Raw genomic sequence first — 10249 nt, 5'->3', positions numbered from 1 at the left:
TTCACATCACTGCAATATTTTTCTTTTGGTAAATTTTGAAATATATAAGAACCCAATTGTTTGAAACATTATTTAAATTAATTACACAGTTAATTGTAAATTGAACCATTAAATATAAAACTCATGCCATCTAATTATCTTCATTGGGGTATATCATGTAGAAATACATACACATATATATATATATATATATATATATATATATATATATACATATACATATATATATATATATATATATATATATATATATATATATACATATATATACATATACATATATATATATATATATATATACATATACATATATATATATATATATATATATATATATATATACATATATATATATATATATATATATATATATAAACCCTTTGTCACGGCTGCCGAGGCGAGCCGTGTGGTGTAGAAGGGAGAAAGGACCCAAAACGCAGGCAGTAGATGATAATGCTAGTGATGTTTTATTTACACAGTGGTGAGATGGTAAAACAGGCAAAGAGGGAAGACAAAACTAAAGACCTAAACTGGGAAAGCTAAATGACAAACCTGAGAGGGTACCAGAATGGGGGAGAGGGTACCAGAATGAGGGTACCAGAATGAGGGAGAGGGAGGGGAGGGGAGGGGAGGGGAGGGGGAGGCACGGACAAGGGCCAGGACACCATGGAACACAGACGAACCGGCAACAGGCAGGAGAACACACAGGGTTTAAATACACATAGCAGCAATCAAGGGATGAGCAACAGGAGGGAAACACACCTGGGAGAAATCAAAGCTGACGGGACAGGGGAAACGTAAACTGAACACACTCACATGAGACAGAGACCTTCAGAATAAAACAGGAAACTCACAGACACAGAACTGGACAAGACGCTGAACTAAACAGACAGATTCACACACAGACAGTGTGACACCATAGACAGACAAAACACAGAAGTGGAACCAGGGCAAGCACAGAACAGAAACCTAACAAATGGCAATTCATAACAGAATACATACTCACAATGAACAAAAGCATAAAGAAACATAAAACACTGAGTCGGCAGACTCAGGACCATGACACCCTTTGCTACGGTAGTATGGACATGGAAAGTGTAGACAAAATAAACAACACTTGATTCTGTAACTTGCCTGATTCTTCAGTACAATTTTTATTGTGTTTTTAGTGAAATGATTTTCTATATAATATTTAGAAAATCCTTATTAGAATTTAGAATCTTTTTTCAAAAGATTTTAGAAAGTTCTTTCAATCTTGGGAAAGAGGACCAATAAGACAGCAGGCCTAGTTAGATCTTTAAATGAACCCAACTTCATTTGTTGATCCATCCAACAAGGTTATAATGGTTGACACCCTATCTGAAGCCGAGATTCTAATAATTAATCCTTTAGGTCAGTGGTTCTCAAACTTTTCACAATGAGTACCACCTTATAAAATATATGGTTCTTAAAGTACCACCCTTATACCCGACATTAAAGTACAGTAGTATAGGCCTATTTAACACCATATACAGTTTACACAAGACAATTTTATTTCTTATATGGATGTTATTTATTTTAACTGTCATAAACAGGATGTGACAAGTGATATAATAACAACTGTACTGCATTAAAACATCAAAGCAGGTGGGATATCCGGTCTTTAAGTGATGACATATGAACCCTGCTTCCAGGTCCAAACTACTCTGTGTTTATTAAGGCTGTTGTGTTTTAATGCTTTGTATCTTTTTCTATTTAATCTGAACAAGCTCCTAAAAAAGTCAGTGATCACTGTCGGCCTCTCTCGGTTTTTATTATCACTATTCATTTTAAAGCTCAGTTTTTAAAACCTTACGATGCAATTACAGCCCAGCCCATGCAGCAATACATTAATGACTAACCTCGTATTGTGGATGGATTATCTCAGTTGTTCTCCTGACTGAAGTTTGGTCCGTTTACAGCATCCTGCCATGCATTTGTCCCTGACCATCAGGAACCCTCACGTTAACTTTTATCGAGTGGAAAAAAGTTAGCGTTCATCATCCAGCTTCACTGTGTTTATGTTATGCTAGCATAGCTGTGTAGCTAGCCACCATGTAGCACAGTGGTTCCCAAACTTTTTTCGCTGGGCTACCCTTTGTTTTACAGAAAAATGTTCGCCCCCCCCCCCCCCGCGCACGTAAACGGCTTTTCGAATCAGCGAAAACTGTATTTTTTAAAACTCATTTTTTGCGTTTACGTGTGGACGAGGAATACAGAGTTAATCACACAACGTCAAAGGTATGTGCCTTTTTTCATGTCAGCTGTGCGCCACGTTATTGCTTACATGAGAGGAATTGCAGAATGGCAGATAAACCGTATTTTGTCTCTATCTTCAGGTTTTACACTCTTACATGTAAACACGTAGTTACTGTCCCTCTATTTAGAAAGGCAGAGGCGTCACGGTGTAATTATTTTACATGTAGTTGTTTTTTTCCTGTGTAATAATATTCAACATTGCTATCAATACATTTTTCCAAAAAAATGCCTCTCTGTGCAAAATGGGTTTAAAAACATAAACAGCTGTGGGATACTGTTTGTCCATGATTTAGACAGGGGGAACAAATTGTGGCAGGATCAGCCTGATGTTATTTGTATCCCACTGTAACTTTACTGAGCCCAGCGCTGCTCCCGACGAAGGAAAGACCAATTCTGCAGGGGAGACCTACCTTGGCACTTGTGCTGGTGAAACCAGGGGAAGATATGCTTCACCATATTTTCTAGTCTTTGGCTTAGAATGAAGTTGGTTTGGAAACATATTCAGCTATGCTTCATGTCCTGCTTTGCGTTTGTGTAGGCGCCCCGTGCTAGCAGTGTCCAAGCGTTGTTTTTTTTTCTTTCTCTCTTTTCATGCCCGGCCCCCCCTGCAATGGCTCTGCGCCCCCCCCTGGGGGACGGGCCCCACACTTTGGGAAGGTCTGATGTAGCACATCATTATATACCAGCTAGCCCAACTTCAGTAACCCTACAAACGTCACTGCTGTTTAGTTTTCTGTCTTCATTTATGTCAGAAGTGATTGCAGATTTTTTCAGAAATCCCTTCAGAAATCCATTTTTCAGAAATCCCTCAATCAGAACATGGTATATTATTTAATCTTACATTTTTTTGGGAGACTTCCCGCGTACCAGTTGACTGCCTTAAGTCAACTGGGACCATTCTGTGTAGTGTTTTTATGCTTTCCCAGTGGCTGTGTGAGTTTCTTTTGAGTTACTTCAGCTTCCTCCGACTATTCAAAGATGTGCTTGCTAGCTTACATGGTGATTTGATACCTACATGCACTGTAGGCGTGGATGTCACATGCTTAGCTGTCTCTCTGTACTGGCATTGCGATCTTCTGGTGAGCTGGTTGTACCAGTTTGTACCCTGATACAGCTGTGAGAGCTATGAGAAGCTCAAGTCTTGTGACCTCAAGTTGGATAAGCAGTTAGAAAATGGATAGATGGGATATTGCTACTTAGTTGACCATCTATGTCTGAATATGTGGATTTTATCTGTAGGCAGAAGGATGATAAGTTGAAACAGTCAACGGTTTTAGATGACAGCAGTGAATGGACCAAGTGAGTTGGTTTTAAATGTGAAGAGGAGCTTGTTTGTGACTAGATATTTTCTGAGCACTCAGTGTTTGCTTAAAAAGTCTGATAAAAATTTTCCCCAGCTCATGACTGTCAAATGTAAGAAAAAGAAAAATCAAGAAGTTGCTACACAAAAAAACCCGTTAACTTATTTTTAAAAGATTCTTCTACAACTGCTTTCTGCTTCTTATAAAATATATAAATATAGAAGAGTTAAATCCAAGCTAAAATCAGTTTCTTGTCTCATTTGTCTCTTGTCCCTTGTCTACAGCAAAAATAACAGTTTCACAAAACTGTGGAGGCCTTAGTAAGTTTACACTGTATGGCTAAAGGCCTACAGGCCACAGCTCTTAATCTTTGAATGCAGGTGTTTTAGTTCCTTTGCTACATTTATGTAAAATCAAGTAACTACCCAGGCAATCTCACTAAATTTGAGAATGGTACTGTAATGGGATGCCGCCTTTGCAAGAAGTCAGTTTGCAAAATTTCATATCTCTTAGATATTCCACAGTCAACTTTAAGTGGTGTAACTAAGATATTTGCTCTGTGCAAAGCGTTAAATCAGGCACGGTTGTCTCACAGCAAAAGGTCCTGGGTTCAAATCCAAATGTAGGGTCTGTGTTGGCCCTGCAACATATGAGCGACTTGTCCAGGGCGTACCCAGCCTCTCACACTTACAGTGTTCACTGTGCTCATTTGTAAAGCGCTTTACAAACTCAAACATTATGGTTAACAGGCAGATTTTCCTGTTTGACTGAAGCTAGTCAAACAACGTAGAGCCACTTACTGCTAAATCAGCCACTTACTGGTTAAATCAGCTTCACAGACAGTGTTACATCTATGGTTTTTGAGACCAGGGCTCAATGGTGTAAATTAGCCTCTATATGTTTAGTGGTTCATGTCCTCTTTAAATGTTTAATAAAAAGTTTTTTTAGCCCACACTGGTTGGAGCCATCTTACTGATGTATTTGTGGATGTTTGTTGTCTCATCCTGGACTGTGGTGCTGACACTCACCAGTCCCTGGCCTCCTTCCTTCCGCTTTGTGTACAGCCTCAGGGTGCTGGACTTGGGGTGAAACCCTCAATGCATGGTCAGGAGCTTCCTTGTCTTGATGTCAGTGGCTTCTATCTCCTCCTTTGGCCAACTTATTATCCCAGCAGGGTACCTGATCATGGGCAGGGCATAGGTGTTGATAGCCCGGATCTTGTTCTTACCGTTCAGCTGACTTCTCGGGACTTGCCTGACCCTCTGCAGGTACTTGGCTTTTCTAGCGACCTTTTCATGGTTCCTATTTGCCTGTGGTGTCCCCAGGTGTAGCTGTCCTCTATGTCTGCAATATTGCCTTCTGGTAGTTCGATCCCCTCAGTTATGACTACCTTCCCTCTCTTTATTCTTCTACCTTCGATCTCTCTAGTATAGCTCTTCAAGTGGCTGGCCAAGGCTGTGAGTCGTTGTTTGGCAGTTTCCAAGGTCTCAGGTATGAACAGCTTACTGTACTTCGTAGGCACCTTCTTCATCGCACCTTTCTGCAGCTGGAGTTGATTTTCTGCGTCCAGATGCCAATTAAATCAAAAACACAAAGATCACATGAAAAGAGCAGAGTTCTATGCCAGTTTTTTTTATTGAATGGTCAAGTTCAGCAACATAGGAAAAGTAAAAAAGCTCCCCTAAGGTGTTTGCCGTGAGCACATGCAGGTCAAAAACCAACACAAACAGACAAACAGTGGCCAAGAAACTACCCAGGGCACATCTTTTTTCCCTGATTCACATTAAATTTAAACTAATATGTATTTTTTCAACTCTACAAATGTCAACATTAACCCCAATTATCGATACAATATGTTTGGCAATACTTTTCCCCAATCAGTTGTCAATTTGCACTTTGTTCCTCTTTTAATCTTTGACACTTGTGTTAAATAACTTTCTGGCACTACTCCATAACTTTCTGAGCGCAGTTCCCAGCATCCATCATTTTTAATTGGGTCCCTGACGGTTTTATGGACAGAGTGAGTCCAAAAGTCCGCAAAACTACAGATATCAAACATACTGCAGAGAGAAAACAATTAATCCTCCTGACAGCTTTGTTGAGTTTGCTGCTATATCCGTTAAAGAAGGGTTAATTCACAACTTTGGCAAACGGAGATGGACAAATAGTGTCCCAGGTGCACTCTCAGGTGGTCAAGTTTGTTGACTATATTGGTTAGAGATGGATGGTTCACCACCTTCTGGCAGGGAAGACAGGCAGAGAGTCTCCCATGTGCATCTTAGCAGGGTCAAGTTTATTTAACCCTTTGTTTGGACTTGTCATTGTTGGTCAAAACACAAAGGTTAATTATTGATCCTAATTACTACATTTCAGACAGCATTGATCACGTATCTCATACAACAAGTGGCACAACACATATATATACCTACATATTATTATTATTATCATGGTGAAGGGGTTTGTGTGTCCCAGGGATCCCAGGGGCTATGTTGTCCGGGGGCTTTGGCCCCCTGGTAGGGTCTCCCATGGCAAATTGGTCCTGGTGACAGACCAGACAAAGAGCGATTCAGAAAACCCTTATGAGGAAAACATCGAGGGAACAGTTTACCCTGCCCGGGATACGATTACTGGGGCCCCGCCCTGAAGCCAGGCCCGGGGAGGGTGCCCGAGGGCGGGCATCTGGTGGCCGGGCCCGGCGGGGCACAGCCTGAAAAGGGGACGTGGGCCCATCCTCCCGCAGATCCACCACCCGCAGGAGATGCCGTAGGGGCCGGGTGCATTGCTTGCCTGGCAGCGCCCATGAGCGGAGGCCCTGGCGGACTGATCCCCGGCTACCAAGACTGGCAATTGGGACATGGAATGTCACCTCTCTGATGGGGAAGGAGCCTGAGTTAGTGCGTGAGGTTGAGAGGTACCGGCTAGATATAGTCGGGCTCACCGCTACACATGGCTTGGGCTCTGGAACCAGTGTCCTGGAGAGGGGCTGGACTCGGTCTGGAGTTGCCCCCGGTGAGAGGCGGTGGGCTGGGGTGGGTATTCTAATATCCCCTCGGCTTGCTGCCTGTACGTTGGGGTTCTTCCTGGTGGATGAGAGGGTTTGTTCCCTGTGCCTTAGGGAACTTGGTGCCTTGGTGACTTAACCCTTTAAAGCCGGTCGGAGCAGGCACGCTCCGTTTTGCATAACTTTTTAAAAATCTCGGTAGCACTGCAACCACGTAAGCTTCAGCTTGGGGATTCTGATGCCATCAGCTTGTCCTAGGTCACAGTTTCCTTCCACATATAGCTTTGCAAAAACTGCATAAAAAGCACTTGCAGCAACAAAAACACAATATTCCAGAAACACGCTTTGCCAATCCGATCAGCTGTTTGTAACACTTCCTACATCCATCAGCGCGAACTATCGCTTGTCCGCCATGACCTGCCCGAAACCGGAAGTGACGTCATTTTGCGGAAATGTCGTTTTTTACCATCAGGGCCTTATGAGACTATACTTGTGTTTTTAAAAGTTATGTTTGACTTTATAGTTTATTTTGATGCATATGCTGTTTTTTTGCAAATTTGCATTATAATTTTTATTTTCGTTTTTCCTGCAGTATATAAAAATTGGTGTATTTCAAAAATAAAACTATGAAGACACTTAAAATAAATTTCCTGTGGTGGGAAACTATTTTGTGCAACTTTTTTGTATTTACAGTTTTGAGGGATAAGCCTCTTAAATTTCTCTAACTAGAAATATATGTTAAAAAAACAAAAACGATTTTCACATTTTTTGTAGTTTATTGCACTTTTTTGCAATTTATGTAATGACTATGCACTTAATGCATACATATTATTAAAATTTGGGCTATAATGGTTGTATTGATGTATAACAACTTGAAATGCTCCCAGAAATGGCACTACAACATATAAAAATATAATATAAGCTCTGGCGGACTTGGTTCTATGGTAGGTCTTAAAGGGTTAATATGTATGTGAGTATATATCCGGTGTATACAGGTATATATGTCATAAACAAATCCATAACACTACAACGATGCCGCACCGGGCAATGGCCCACGTCGCTTGTATCAAAATCCACCACTGCACCACAGTAAATGTAGTGCATCATGTTGTCATTATCTTAGCCAGGGAAACTGGTCAAGCCACTGTCTTCGAAATGTCTACACTTCCCCCTTTTATACTTTCAGTGGGCTCTGGCTCAGAGTTGATCGTATGTGGCTCATTATCTGATGCCGTCTCCGAAACAGTGTTAAACATAACCTCTCAGGTTATGGCTCCGTGTCAGAACACTGGCTATGAATTTTGGCCGGATCGGGCTATGAATTTTGGCCGGATCGGGCCTTAACGAAAAAGTTATCAATCTCTCTTTTTAATCTTTTCTCATTACCCACAGATACATCTACTTCTATCAGGCCTAGGCTACTCACCTCTCTCTGTCCGCCTGCACTTTCAAACGTACACACAGATGGCCCTACAAGAATATTGGGACCATGGCCAATCAGTCCCACCCTTGACTATCTCTGATTGGTTTAGACAACGATATGGGCATGTGTGTCTGTTGTTGACCACACGGAGACGTTCAGAGTTGCAGAGACTTTTTTTTTTTTTAAACGGCTGGTTGCATCAGTGCGGCCTAAGATATTTTTTTAGTTGTACCATTGAGAAATTAAGTCACATGTGCAACCAAATTGGTCACACTCTAGAGCCCTGCCAAGTAAGGGAATGTATCTGGGCTACTCCTCCACAGAATTTACAGGGTTTACATTGGGTATACACCTGTACAGTTAACCTGTTCATCACAGGGAAAACACCTAGATATTAATTCTTACATAAGCAAAATTAAGCCTCCAGTTTTTCTGGTCCTAAATATACGGAAGAGGATTAGGGCCACTGAAAAAAAAAAAAAGAATTCTGACGTTAATCTCAGAATTCTGACTTTAATCTCAGAATTCTGACTTTATTCTCAGAATTCTGACTTTAATCTCAGAATTCTGACTTTATTCTCAGAATTCTGACTTTAATCTCAGAATTTTGAGGTGGGCACCTGCAGGCTTCCAGCTTCAGTGACAGCGATGTGTCCAGTTTGGCAGGTGGAGAACTAATTCACTAAATATGGTGGATATAAGTGATTTTTTTGCGTGGCTGAGGGGGTCCCCGAAGATGCTATTTTATTAATGAAAGAGCAGAAGGTGAGTAACAAAAAGAGAGATAGTTTGGTGTCTCCTATTTTTACAGGAAAACAGTTACGGTACAGTTAAGGTTAGCTGTTAGCATGCTTGTTGGCTTATAATGTTATATAGGAATGAACGTGTTTCACGATGTTACAGTATACTAGGTGAACTGACGTTTTAACTGTTGTTGATCGCAGGATCATCCCAGATGGGTTCGTTGCATTTTATTTTATTGTTCTACTATTTCAGAGTTTTTCAAGGCAGTTAAGCGGAGCTGTGTTACAGATGCTAGCTGCCTGCCAATATCAACCGCGGTCAAGTGAGCCGTCACTTACGAAGTCACAGTCAAGCTAGCCGCACCGCCAGCCGCACCGAAAATATGGTTGCACTACTCTTACGCATATTACGGTATGGGTGAAGACCGGCTTAGAAACGCAGTCTTTTGTGTCCTGACACTATTTTACTTCACAATCCACTCCCAGTTTTGGTGTATCTCCACTTTTCCCCCTGTGATCCACAGCCCAAATTACTGTATGATTCAGAGAAAATTAACAATAAAATTTACCCAATATACTCTACTGTACTTTTAATATCCTCATCTTTGACCTCAGATTACAGGAAAACTATGAGAGGTGATGCAGATATTTCACTGGATTCTGACTCTGGTTGACCCCCACTCTTCACCCTGTGATCCACAGCCAAAATTACTGTACGGTTTTTGAGAAAATTGATAGTAAACTTTGCACAATTTACTCTACTGTACTTTTAATGTCCTCATCTTTGACCTCAGATTACAGGAAAACTATAAGAGGTGACGCAGATATTTCACTGGATTCTGAATCCAGGCCATCTCCACTCTTCACTCTGTGATCCACAGCCAATATTACTGTATGGTTTTCCAGAAAATTGATAGTAAACTTAACACAATTTACTGTACTGTACTCTATATATTCTCATCTTTGACCTCAGATTACAGGAAAACTGTAAGAGGTGACGCAGATATTTCACTGGATTCTGACTCTGGGTGACCCCCACTCTGCACCCTGTGATCCACAGCCAATATTACTGTATGGTTTTTGAGAAAATTGATAGTAAACTTTGCACAATTTACTGTACTGTACTCTATATATTCTCATCTTTGACCTCAGATTACAGGAAAACTATAAGAGGTGACGCAGATATTTCACTGGATTCTGAATCCAGGCCATCTCCACTCTTCACCCTGTGATCCACAGCCAATATTACTGTACGGTTTTTGAGAAAATTGATAGTAAACTTTGCACAATTTACTCTACTGTACTTTTAATGTCCTCATCTTTGACCTCAGATTACAGGAAAACTATAAGAGGTGACGCAAATAGGTTTCCTGAACTGTTCTTCATGGCCCAAATTTTGAATCCTTTTGAGGGTGATGCATTATCCATGAAGGTGGGCAATTTGTTCATTGATCTCTGACCCAAATGTTATGTTTTTATTTACTGGTAATCTATTTATCTTTTA

This window comes from Perissodus microlepis, chromosome 10, assembly GCF_051167445.1.
Source record: "Perissodus microlepis isolate ML-2025 ecotype Zambia chromosome 10, ASM5116744v1, whole genome shotgun sequence".
Taxonomy (NCBI): domain Eukaryota; kingdom Metazoa; phylum Chordata; class Actinopteri; order Cichliformes; family Cichlidae; genus Perissodus; species Perissodus microlepis.
Note: the sequence above shows the minus strand (reverse complement) of the source record.